We start from the raw sequence: 11234 nt of genomic DNA on the forward strand, positions 1-11234 counted from the left end.
CACTCCCGCTGCCATTGGTTGGAAGTTTCGGTGAAAGAGCCTTTTGGCCAGAGAGTACTGGTAAGCTTGCTCACTACAGCGCCGCCGCACTCTACTTGTTTCCCGTCGACCACCTTCGGCCTCACACTAAAGGTCTTGAGCCATAAGCCGAAGTGTGGGGGAATTTGGAGGAAGGCCTCACATGTGATGATGAACGCCGAGACGTGGAGGAAAGAATCTGGGGCTAGATCGTGAAAATCTAGTCCGTAATAAAACATGAGCCCCCAAACGAAGGGGTGAAGAGCGAACCCTAGCCCTCGGAGGAAGTGAGAGATGAATACGACCCTCTCACCGGATCTGGGAGTTTGAATAACCTGTCCTTGAGCAGGAAGCCTGTGGGGGATCTCCGCGGTCAGGTATCTGGCCACCCGAAGCTTCGCAATGTCCTCCTCTGTAACAGAGGAAGCCACCCATCAGCCCTATGGGCTGGGTCCGGACATGATTGGGAAGCTTGAAGCAACGAAGTTGAACCTTGGGTGCTAGAAATCGAGGCTGGAAAGGCTGAGGAGAGGTTTGGCGTGAAAAGAGAAGGCCCTTGGCTCCTTTATAAAGGCAACGGGTATCGAACGCCTCCTCGTAAGCCCGAAAACCTGCCTATTCCTAAGGAATCTTCCCAATGGAATGGTTGGGTTACCCACGCTCGTATTGATGAGAATCCCGCAATAAGGGGACACGATCTCTGCTTCGACAAGACGTGCCAATAAAAACCACGCCTTGAAACATGGAACGGCAGTGCAGGAAACGGTTCGAAATAATGACCGGGAAAAATGTGATGTCACGTTACCAAAAGTTGTCAGCAGATTGGACTCGTGAAATATTATACTCTCTGCGGTTGTGTGTGGTCGTTATGTTCCAGATCCAGACACGTTCGTTGCATCTGAAGACTATCTTGGAGTATTCGGGAAGGGGAACCCGTCTTGCAATGCCGAAGACAATCTGCGCGCCGGACACCTCGTCATTGAAGCCTGGTTCAGGGGCTACTGAGGGAGTCCTGGACTAAGGGGTCCTCGGGCGTGCGACCTGTTGTACATGGGCCGGACTGATGAGCTGTGAAGACACAAAGACCGAAGACTCTAGCCGTGTCCGGATGGGACTCTCCTTGGCGTGGAAGGCAAGCTTGGCAACCAAATATGAAGATTCCTTTCTCTGTAATCGACTTTGTATAACCCTAGTCCCCTCCGGTGTCTATATAAACCGGAGGGCTTAGTCCGAAAAGAAATATAGTCATACAGGCTAGACTTCCAGGGTTTTAGCCATTACGATCTCGTGGTAGATCAACTCTTGTAATACTCATATTCATCAAGACCAATCAAGCAGGAAGTAGGGTATTACCTCCATAGAGAGGGCCCGAACCTGGGTAAACATTGTGTCCCCCCTCTCCTGTTACCATCGACCTTAGACGCACAGTTCGGGACCCCCTACCTGAGATCCGCTGGTTTTGACACCGACAGTGGCCGTGAAGGGATTGACAACCCCTTTATCGCGTTGGTTGCAAGGTTCTTGATTGTTTGTGCAGGTACTAGGTGACTCGCGTGTAGTCTCCTACTGGATTGATACCTTAGTTCTCAAAAACCGAGGGAAATACTTACGCTACTTTGCTGCATCACCCTTTCCTCTTCAAGGGAAAACCAACGCATGCTCAAGAGGTAGCAATAAGCAAAAAACAACAACTGGCAGTAGGTATTATGTCAATAGGTTAGTCGCAAAAAATGATAGGGGCAGATCCAATTAATCTCGGCCATCAAATCATGTCAATCCAACGACCTAGACTGCTTCAATGTCGAGCGCTCAACACGTTTAGCGTGCGGTTAATTTCATGCCAAATATAGTGCCAATCACATAATAACATGCAAATAATATCCTTCTTAATATCTACATGCACTTAATATACTTCAAAATTAACGTGCATTGCATGTACGCATTGACTGGTGAATATAAAACATCCAAGATTGATACTTTAATTGCATGGAACAATAAAAAATTATAGATACATTCGAGACGTATCACTTATCTCTACTGTACTGCATCATCCTCCCCTGTTCGAGGAAATCCCAACGCAACTCACAAGTAGCACCCATCGTCAGTTCAAGCCCATTAATAGCCCGCTATATATTTGGGCTCAATAGCGGCCCGAGGTTATTTTGGCCTTTTATTAGCCCATTCTAGAGATGGGCCAATTTTCAGGGCGTACGTCTTTCGGCCTTTAGCGACCCATTCAAGTATTGGGTAATTTCCAGCCCGGTGTGTCTTTCGGCATGTTAACGGCCCATATAGGAGTTGGGTCATTTATAGTACGAACCGACTTTTGGCCTCTTAACGGCACATCACTACTGCAGTTTGCTGCTAACGCGACACTACGATTAGAGACCCTTTGATGAAATTGTGTGCGATGCAATAGTCACAAACGGTGGTGTAAAAGAACCATCAAAAAAGGTGCAAAATTTTTGTGATGGCGGAGCCATAAAACACAGTTCAAATTTTAGTTGTGTGTGCGATGCAGGGCATATAGTTCAATTCAATTAACTATTTGCGATGAGGAGGAACAAAAGAAACGGGCATCCATATGAAGGTGTGTGCGATATACAGCATACGGTTCACTCGGATGAACTATTTGTGATTAGGCAACACAAAAGAAACGGTCAGCCAGATCAAGTTGTGTGTGATATATGGCATGTGGTTCACTCGGTTGAACTGTTTGCGTTGAGACAAGAGAACAGAAACGGTTGAATATAACAAGATGTGTGTGATACGCGGCAAACAGGTCTGTAATCAAAAATGTGTGCGAAGACCGATAATAACACAGACGGTTGCTGCTAATAAGACGTGTGTGTTGTGCGATGGGATTGCATACAGAACAACAACATATATATATATATATATAGACACAAACACACACACAGTTATAAGGACATGCTTGCATAACCAAATTAAACATCCACTTACATAGGTGGCTACTACAACCATGGCATTTGCACACACCAAAGTAAACTATTACATGCATAATTACATAGGTGGCTACTACACACATGACATTTCCACACACCAATAAAGTAAACTATATATTACATGCATGATTAACTAGCATAAACGATCATCTGATCATCATCTACTTCTTGTGACGCTTGCTCTACTTGTGGCTCGATCCGGGCTCGTCGATTTGGGTAACGAGGCACTTCCTCATGTCAACGATCCACCTATGCATTCATGACCCACAAGTACAGGGGATAGTCCTTTCGATAAGTAATAGTGTCGAACCCAACGAGGAGCAAAAGGAAATGACAAGCGGTTTTTAGTAAGGTATTCTCTGCAAGCACTGAAATTATCGGTAACAGGTAGTTTTGTGATAAGGTAATTTGTAACGGGTAACAAGTAATAAAAGTAAATAAGGTGCAGCAAGGTGGCCCAATCCTTTTTGTAGCAAAGGACAAGCCTGGACAAACTCTTATATAAAGAAAAACGCTCCCCAGGACACATGGGAATTATCGTCAAGCTAGTTTTCATCACGCTCATATGACTCGCGTTCGTTACTTTGATAATTTGGTATGTGGGTGGACCGGTGATTGGGTACTGCCCTTCCTTGGACAAGCATCCCACTTATGATTAACCCCTATTGCAAGCATCTGCAACTACAAAAGAAGTATTAAGGTAAACCTAACCATAGCATGAAACATGTGGATGCAAATCAGCCCCTTACAAAGCAACGCATAAACTAGGGTTTAAGCTTCTGCAACTCTAGCAACCCATCATCTACTTATTACTTCCCAATGCCTTCCCCTAGGCCCAAATAATGGTGAACTTTCATCTAGTCAACGTTCACATAACACCACTAGAGGAAAGACAACATACATCTCATCAAAATATCGAACGAATACCAAATTCACATGACTACTTATAGCAAGACTTTTCCCATGTCCTCAGGAACAAACGTAACTACTCAAAAATCATATTCATGTTCATAATCAGAGGGGTATTAATATGCATAAAGGATCTGAACATATGATCTTCCACCAAATAGACCAACTAGCATCAACTACAAGGAGTAATCAACACTACTAGCAACCCACAGGAACCAATCTGACGTTTTGAGACAAAGATTGGATACAAGAGATGAACTAGGGTTTGAGATGAGATGGTGCTGGTGAAGATGTTTATGGAGATTGACCCCCTCCCGATGAGAGGATCGATGGTGATGATTTCCCCCTCCTGGAGGGATGTTTCCCCGGCAGAACAGCTCCGCCGGAGCCCTAGATTGGTTTCGCCAGGTTTCGCCTTGAGACGGTGGCGCTTCATCCCGAAAGCTTCCTTCTGATTATTTCCAGGGCGAAATACTTCATATAGCCAAAGATGGGCACCGGAGGCCTGTCAGGGGGCCCACGAGGCAGGGGGGCGCGCCCAGGGGGTAGGGCGCGCCCCCCACCCTCGTGGATGGTGGGTGGCCCCCCTCTGGCCCAATATTTTTTATATATTCCAAACCTGACTTTCGTGGAGTTTCAGGACTTTTGGAGTTGTGCAGAATAGGTCTCTAATATTTTCTCCTTTTCCAGCCCAGAATTCCAGCTGTCGGCATTCTCCCTCTTCGTGTAAACCTTGTAAAATAAGAGAGAATAGGCATAAGTATTGTGACATAATGGGTAGTAACAGCCCATAATGCAATAAATATCGATATAAAAGCATGATGCAAAATGGACGTATCAACTCCCCCAAGCTTAGACCTCGCTTGTCCTCAAGCGGAAGCCGATAACGAAAAATATGTCCACATGTTTAGAGATAGAGGTGTCAATAAAATAAAATACGGACATGAGGGCATCATGATCATTCTTATAATAGCAACATATATATATATATTGTCATATGATTTCTTATGCTAAAGTAACAATCTATTCACAATGTCAAGTATGAATAAGAAACTTCATTGAAAACTAACAAACTATAATCTCGGTCATTGAAGCAATTGCAATTTATCATAACATCGGAAAGAGTCAATATAAGAGCTTTTCAGCAAGTCCACATACTCAACTATCATTTAGTCTTTCACAATTGCTAACACTCATGCAATACTTATGGGTATGGAGTTTTAATCGGACACAGAGAAAGATAGGGGCCTATAGTGTTGCCTCCCAACCTTTTACCTCGAGGGTAATGTCAACAATAATAATTTATGATAACTTACATCCAATTGGATATATATATATATATATATATCAGGATCTTTACAACACAATGTGCTTGCCAAAGGATAAAGTGTAAAAAGGAAAGGTGAAGATCACCGCGACTCTTGCATAATGTATAAGACAAGAATAAAATATAGGCCCTTCGCAGAGGGAAGCAGAGGTTGTCAAGTGCTTTTATGGTTGGATGCATGAAATCTTAATGCACAAGAACGTCACTTTATATTGCCACTTGTGATAGGGACCTTTATTATGCAGTATGTCGCTTTTATTGCTTCCATATCACAAGATCGTATAAAGCTTATTTGCTCCACACTAATAAATCATACATATTTAGAGAGCAATTTTTATTGCATGCAACAATGACAACTTACTTGAAGGATCTTACTCAATCCATAGGTAGATATGGTGGACTATCATGGCAAAACCGGGTTTAAGGATATTTGGAAGCACAAGTAGTATCTCTACTTGGTGCAAAGAATTTGGCTAGCATGAGGGGGAAAGGCAAGCTCAACATGTTGGATGATCCATGACAATATACTTTATTTCGGATATAAGAAAACATAACCCATTACGTTGTCTTCCTTGTCCAACATCAACTTTTAGCATGTCATATTTTAATGAGTGCTCACAATCATAAAAGATGTCCAAGATAGTATATTTATATGTGAAAACCTCTCTGTCTTTATTACTTCCTATTAATTGCATCGATGACCAAAACTATGTTTGTCAACTACCAACAACTTTTATTCATCATACTCTTTTATATGTGAAGTCATTACTCTCCATAAGATCAATATGATCTCTTTAATTCTTTTTACTCTTTCTCTTCTCTTTTATTTTTATTCCCTCAAGATCATAGCAAGATAATCAAGCCCTTGACTCAAAACTAATCTTTATTATATATATCTCACGGACTCGATTACATAGAAGGATCATAAAGCATAACTCAAAACTAGATCATACTAAAACTTTATTCTACTAGATCAAGATATTACCAAAAGGATCAAACTAAGAAAAACGGTAAAGATAGGAGTGTGATGGTGATAGGATACCGGGGCACCTCCCCCAAGCTTGGCAGTTGCCAAGGGGAGTGCCCATACCCATGTGCTTATGTCTCCTTCTTCGGAGGTGGTGATGTGATATTCTTGGCGATGATGCCCCTCAGGATAGGATTCTCTTCCTCGAGCTTATTGACTTGCTGTTTGAGGTCCATCATTTCCTTACGGAGCTTGCCCGTGACGGCTAAAGCTCCTTTCACCCATGGATGTTGCATAGCTGCGGGAGAACAAGTAACACTCTTTTTCATATTTTCATAAGAAAGAAATCTAACATTGGAAGGGATGACCGAGTTTGGAATAGCTAAGCTCTGTAGTTCCCCCATCGTGAATCCGGCTCGGAAACGAGAAGTAACTTCTTGATCCTCTTCTATGGCATCTATCCTTTTCAAGTCGGCCTCCATCTCTTCCTCCATTGATGGCCCAAAGTGGTCAGCATCACTGTATGCTCCTAGTCCTGGTGTCGGATGAGACACCCGACTCTCCCCAACTGACTCTTGAGAAGACATCTTGCTCTAATTTGCGGTGGAAATAGCTCGAAACAAGAACAGAGGATATTTGCGTGGTACGGTGGTCAAAACCTTCGGGAGATTATATAATGAATTTTTACCTACCAAAAGAAGTATCGTGCAAGAAAACGGAGTCCGGAGAGCACACGAGGTGCCCACGAGGCAGGGGGCGCGCCCAGGGGGTAGGGCGCGCCCTCCACCCTCATGGACGCCTCGTGTCCTTCCCGGACTACTTCTTATTTTTCCTATTTTCTTAAATATTCCAAAACGGAGAAAATTGCCATTAGAACTGTTTTGGGGTCGGTTTACTTACCGTACCACATACCTATTCCTTTTCGGAGTCTGAAATGTTCTGGAAAGTGTCCCTTATGTATTCCTCCGGGGTTACGGTTTCAATAACATTAGTTTCAACATTTATGGGATTACCTGAGATATAATGTTTGATTCTTTGACCGTTCACCACCTTCGGATTTGTGCCTTCGAAGTTGTTGATTTTTATGGCACCGGAACGATAGACCTCCTCGATAACGTAGAGACCTTCCCATTTAGAGAGGAGTTTTCCTACAAAAAATCTTAAACGAGAGTTGTATAGCAAAAACATAATCACCTACGTTAAACTCACGCTTTTGTATCCTTTTGTCATGCCATCTTTTAACTTTCTCTTTAAACAGCTTGGCATTCTCATAGGCCTGGGTTCTCCACTCATCATGTGAGCTAATGTTAAATAGTATCTTCTCACCGGCAAGTTTGAAATCATAATTGAGCTCTTTAATGGCCCAATATGCCTTATGTTCTAGTTCGAGAGGTAAGTGACATGCTTTTCCATAAACCATTTTATATGGAGACATACCCATAGGATTTTTTATATGCAGTTCTATAGGCCCATAATGCATCACCAAGTTTCTTGGACCAATTCTTTCTAGATCTATTAACAGTCTTTTGCAAAATTAATTTAATCTCTCTATTACTCAGTTCTACTTGACCACTAGACTGTGGGTGGTATGGAGATGCAATTCTATGATTAACATCATACTTAGCAAGCATTCTACAAAAAGTACCATGAATAAAATGTGAACCACCATCAGTCATTAAGTATCTAGGGACTCCAAACCTCGAAAAAATAACTTCTTTAAGCATCTTAATAGAGGTTTTATGATCAGCACTACTAGTTGGAGTAGCTTCTACCCACTTAGTAACGTAATCAACAGCAACTAAAATATGTGTATACCCATTAAAGGAAGGAAACGGTCCCATATAATCACAACCCCAAACATCAAATGGTTCAATAACAAGTGAATAATTCATAGGCATTTCTTGACGTCTACTAATATTACCAATTCTCTGACATTCATCACAAGACAAGACAAACTTACGGGCGTCCTTGAAGAGAGTAGGCCAATAAAAACCGGATTGCAATACCTTATGTGCAGTTCTATCTCCAGCGTGGTGTCCTCCATAAGCCTCATAGTGACACTTGCGTAGGATCTGTTCCTGTTCATGCTCATGTACAACGTCTAATAACACCATCTAATCCTTCTTTATAAAGGTGTGGGTCATCCCGGAGGTAATGTCTTAAATCATAGAAAAACTTTTTCTTTTGCTGGTATGTGAAACTAGGTGGTATAAATTTAACAACAATGTAATTAGCATAATCAGCATACCATGGAGCAGTACGAGAAGCATTTATGACAGCTAGTTGTTCATCAGGGAAGCTATCATCAATAGGTAGTGGGTCATCAAGAACATTCTCTAACCTAGACAAGTTGTCTACAACGGGGTTCTCAGCTCCCTTTCTATCAATAATATGTAAGTCAAATTCTTGTAGCAAGAGAACCCATCTAATAAGCCTAGGTTTAGCATCTTTCTTTTCCATAAGATATTTAATAGCAGCATGATCAGTGTGAATAGTTACTTTAGAATCAACAATGTAAGGTCTGAACTTATCACAAGCAAATACAACTGCTAAAAATTCCTTTTCAGTAGTAGCATAATTTCTCTGGGCATTGTCTAGAGTTTTACTAGCATATTGGATAACATTTAATTTCTTATCAACTCTTTGTCCTAGAACAGCACCTACAGCATAATCACTAGCATCACACATAATTTCAAAGGGTAAATTCCAATTAGGTGGCTGAACAATAGGTGCAGAAATCAAGGCTTTCTTAAGTATTTTAAATGCTTCTACACAATCATCATCAAAGACAAAAGGAACATCTTTTTGTAAAAGATTAGTCAGAGGCCTAGAAATTTTTGAGAAGTCTTTAATGAACCTCCTGTAAAAACCGGCATGACCAAGGAAACTTCTTATACCTTTAATGTCCTTAGGACACGGCATCTTTTCAATAGCATCAACTTTAGCTTTATCAACTTCAATACCTCTTTTAGAAATTTTATGCCCCAAGACAATACCTTCATTAACCATAAAGTGGCACTTCTCCCAATTCAAGACAAGATTAGTTTCTTCACATCTCTACAAAACTCGATCAAGGTTGCTTAAGCAATCATCAAAAGAAGTTCCATAAACAGAGAAATCATCCATGAAAACCTCAACAATCTTTTCACAAAAGTCAGAGAATATAGCAGTCATACATCTTTGAAAGGTAGCAGGTGCATTGCATAAACCAAAATGCATACGTCCATAAGCAAAGGTACCGAAAGGGCAAGTAAAAGTGGTCTTTTCTTGATCCTCTTTTGACACAGGTATTTGAGAGAAACAAGAATAACCGTCTAGAAAGCAAAAATGTGTATGTTTGGATAATCTTTCTAGCATTTGATCAATAAAAGGTAAAGGGTAATGATCCTTTTTAGTAGCTTTATTTAGTTTGCAAATATCAATTACCATTCTATAACTTGTAACAATTCTTTGTGGGATCAATTCATCTTTATCATTAGGAACAACAGTAATACCTCCCTTCTTAGGGACACAATGGATAGGACTTACCCACTGACTATCAGCAACAGGATAAATTATACCTGCCTCTAGAAGCTTTAGTATTTCTTTCCTTACCACTTCTTTAATCTTAGGATTTAATCGTCGTTGGTGATCAACAACCGGTTTAGCGTCTTTCTCCAATTTTATTTTGTGCTAGCATAGAGTGGGACTAATGCCCTTAAGATCATTAAGAGTATATCCAATAGCAGCACGGTGCTTCTTCAGCGTTTTCAATAATTTCTCTTCTTCCTGCTCTGAAAGGTTAGCACTAATAATAACAGGATATATCTTCTTTTCATCAAGATAAGCATATTTAAGAGTATCAAGTAATGGTTTAAGCTCAAACACGGGATCGCCCTTGGGTGGAGGAGGATCCCCTAGAATTTCAACAGGCAAGTTTTGTTTCAAAATAGGTCCCTATTTAAAGAATACTTCATCTATTTCCCTTCTTTCATTCATAAACATATCATTTTCATGGTCTAACAAATATTGTTCTAAAGGATCATTAGGAGGCACGACAATAGAAGCAAGACCAATAATTTCATCTTTACTAGGCAATTCTTTATCATGGGGTTGTCTACGAAATTTAGCAAAATTAAAATCATGAGACATATCCCCTAAACCAATAGTAACAACATCATTTTTGCAATCTATCTTAGCATTAACAGTATTCAAGAAGGGTCTGCCAAATATAATAGGACAAAAGTCATCTTGTGGGGAACCAAGAACAAGAAAATCAGTAGGATATTTAACTTTCCCACACAAGACTTCAACATCTCTAACAATCCCAACTGGTGAAATAGTATCTCTATTGGCAAGCTTAATTGTAACATCAGTACCTTCTAACTCAGCAGGTGCAATATCATGCATAATTTCTTCGTATAAAGAATGAGGTATTGCACTCGCACTAGCACCCATATCACATAAGCCATGATAGCAATGATCTCCTATTTTAACAGAAATAACAGGCATGCCTACAACAGGTCTATGTTTATTTTTAGTATCGGGTCTAGCAATTCTAGCAGCTTCATCACAGAAGTAAATAACATGCCCATCAATATTATCGACCAAGAGATCTTTAACCATAGCAATACTAGGTTCAACTTTAATTTGCTCAGGGGGTGTAGGTGTTCTAGTATTACTCTTACGAACCACAGTTGAAGCTTTAGCATGATCCTTTATTCTAACAGGGAAAGGTGGTTTCTCAATATAAGCGGTAGGAACAATAGGATCAACATTATAAGTGATAGTCTTTTCTTCAACTTTAATAGGTTCAACTACTTTTACTTCAATGGGAGGATGAAATTTAAGCGACTTCTCCTTAGGAAGATCAACATGAGTAGCAAATGATTCACAGAAAGAAGCTACTATCTCAGAGTCAAGTCCATATTTAGTGCTAAATTCACGGAAAACATTGGTATCCATAAAAGATTTAACACAATCAAACTTAGGTGTTATACCTGACTCCTTACCTTCGTCGAGTTCCCAATCTTTAGAGTTGCGTTTAATTCTTTCCAATAAATCCCAT

Source organism: Aegilops tauschii, chromosome 2 (assembly GCF_002575655.3).
Source record: "Aegilops tauschii subsp. strangulata cultivar AL8/78 chromosome 2, Aet v6.0, whole genome shotgun sequence".
NCBI lineage: Eukaryota > Viridiplantae > Streptophyta > Magnoliopsida > Poales > Poaceae > Aegilops > Aegilops tauschii.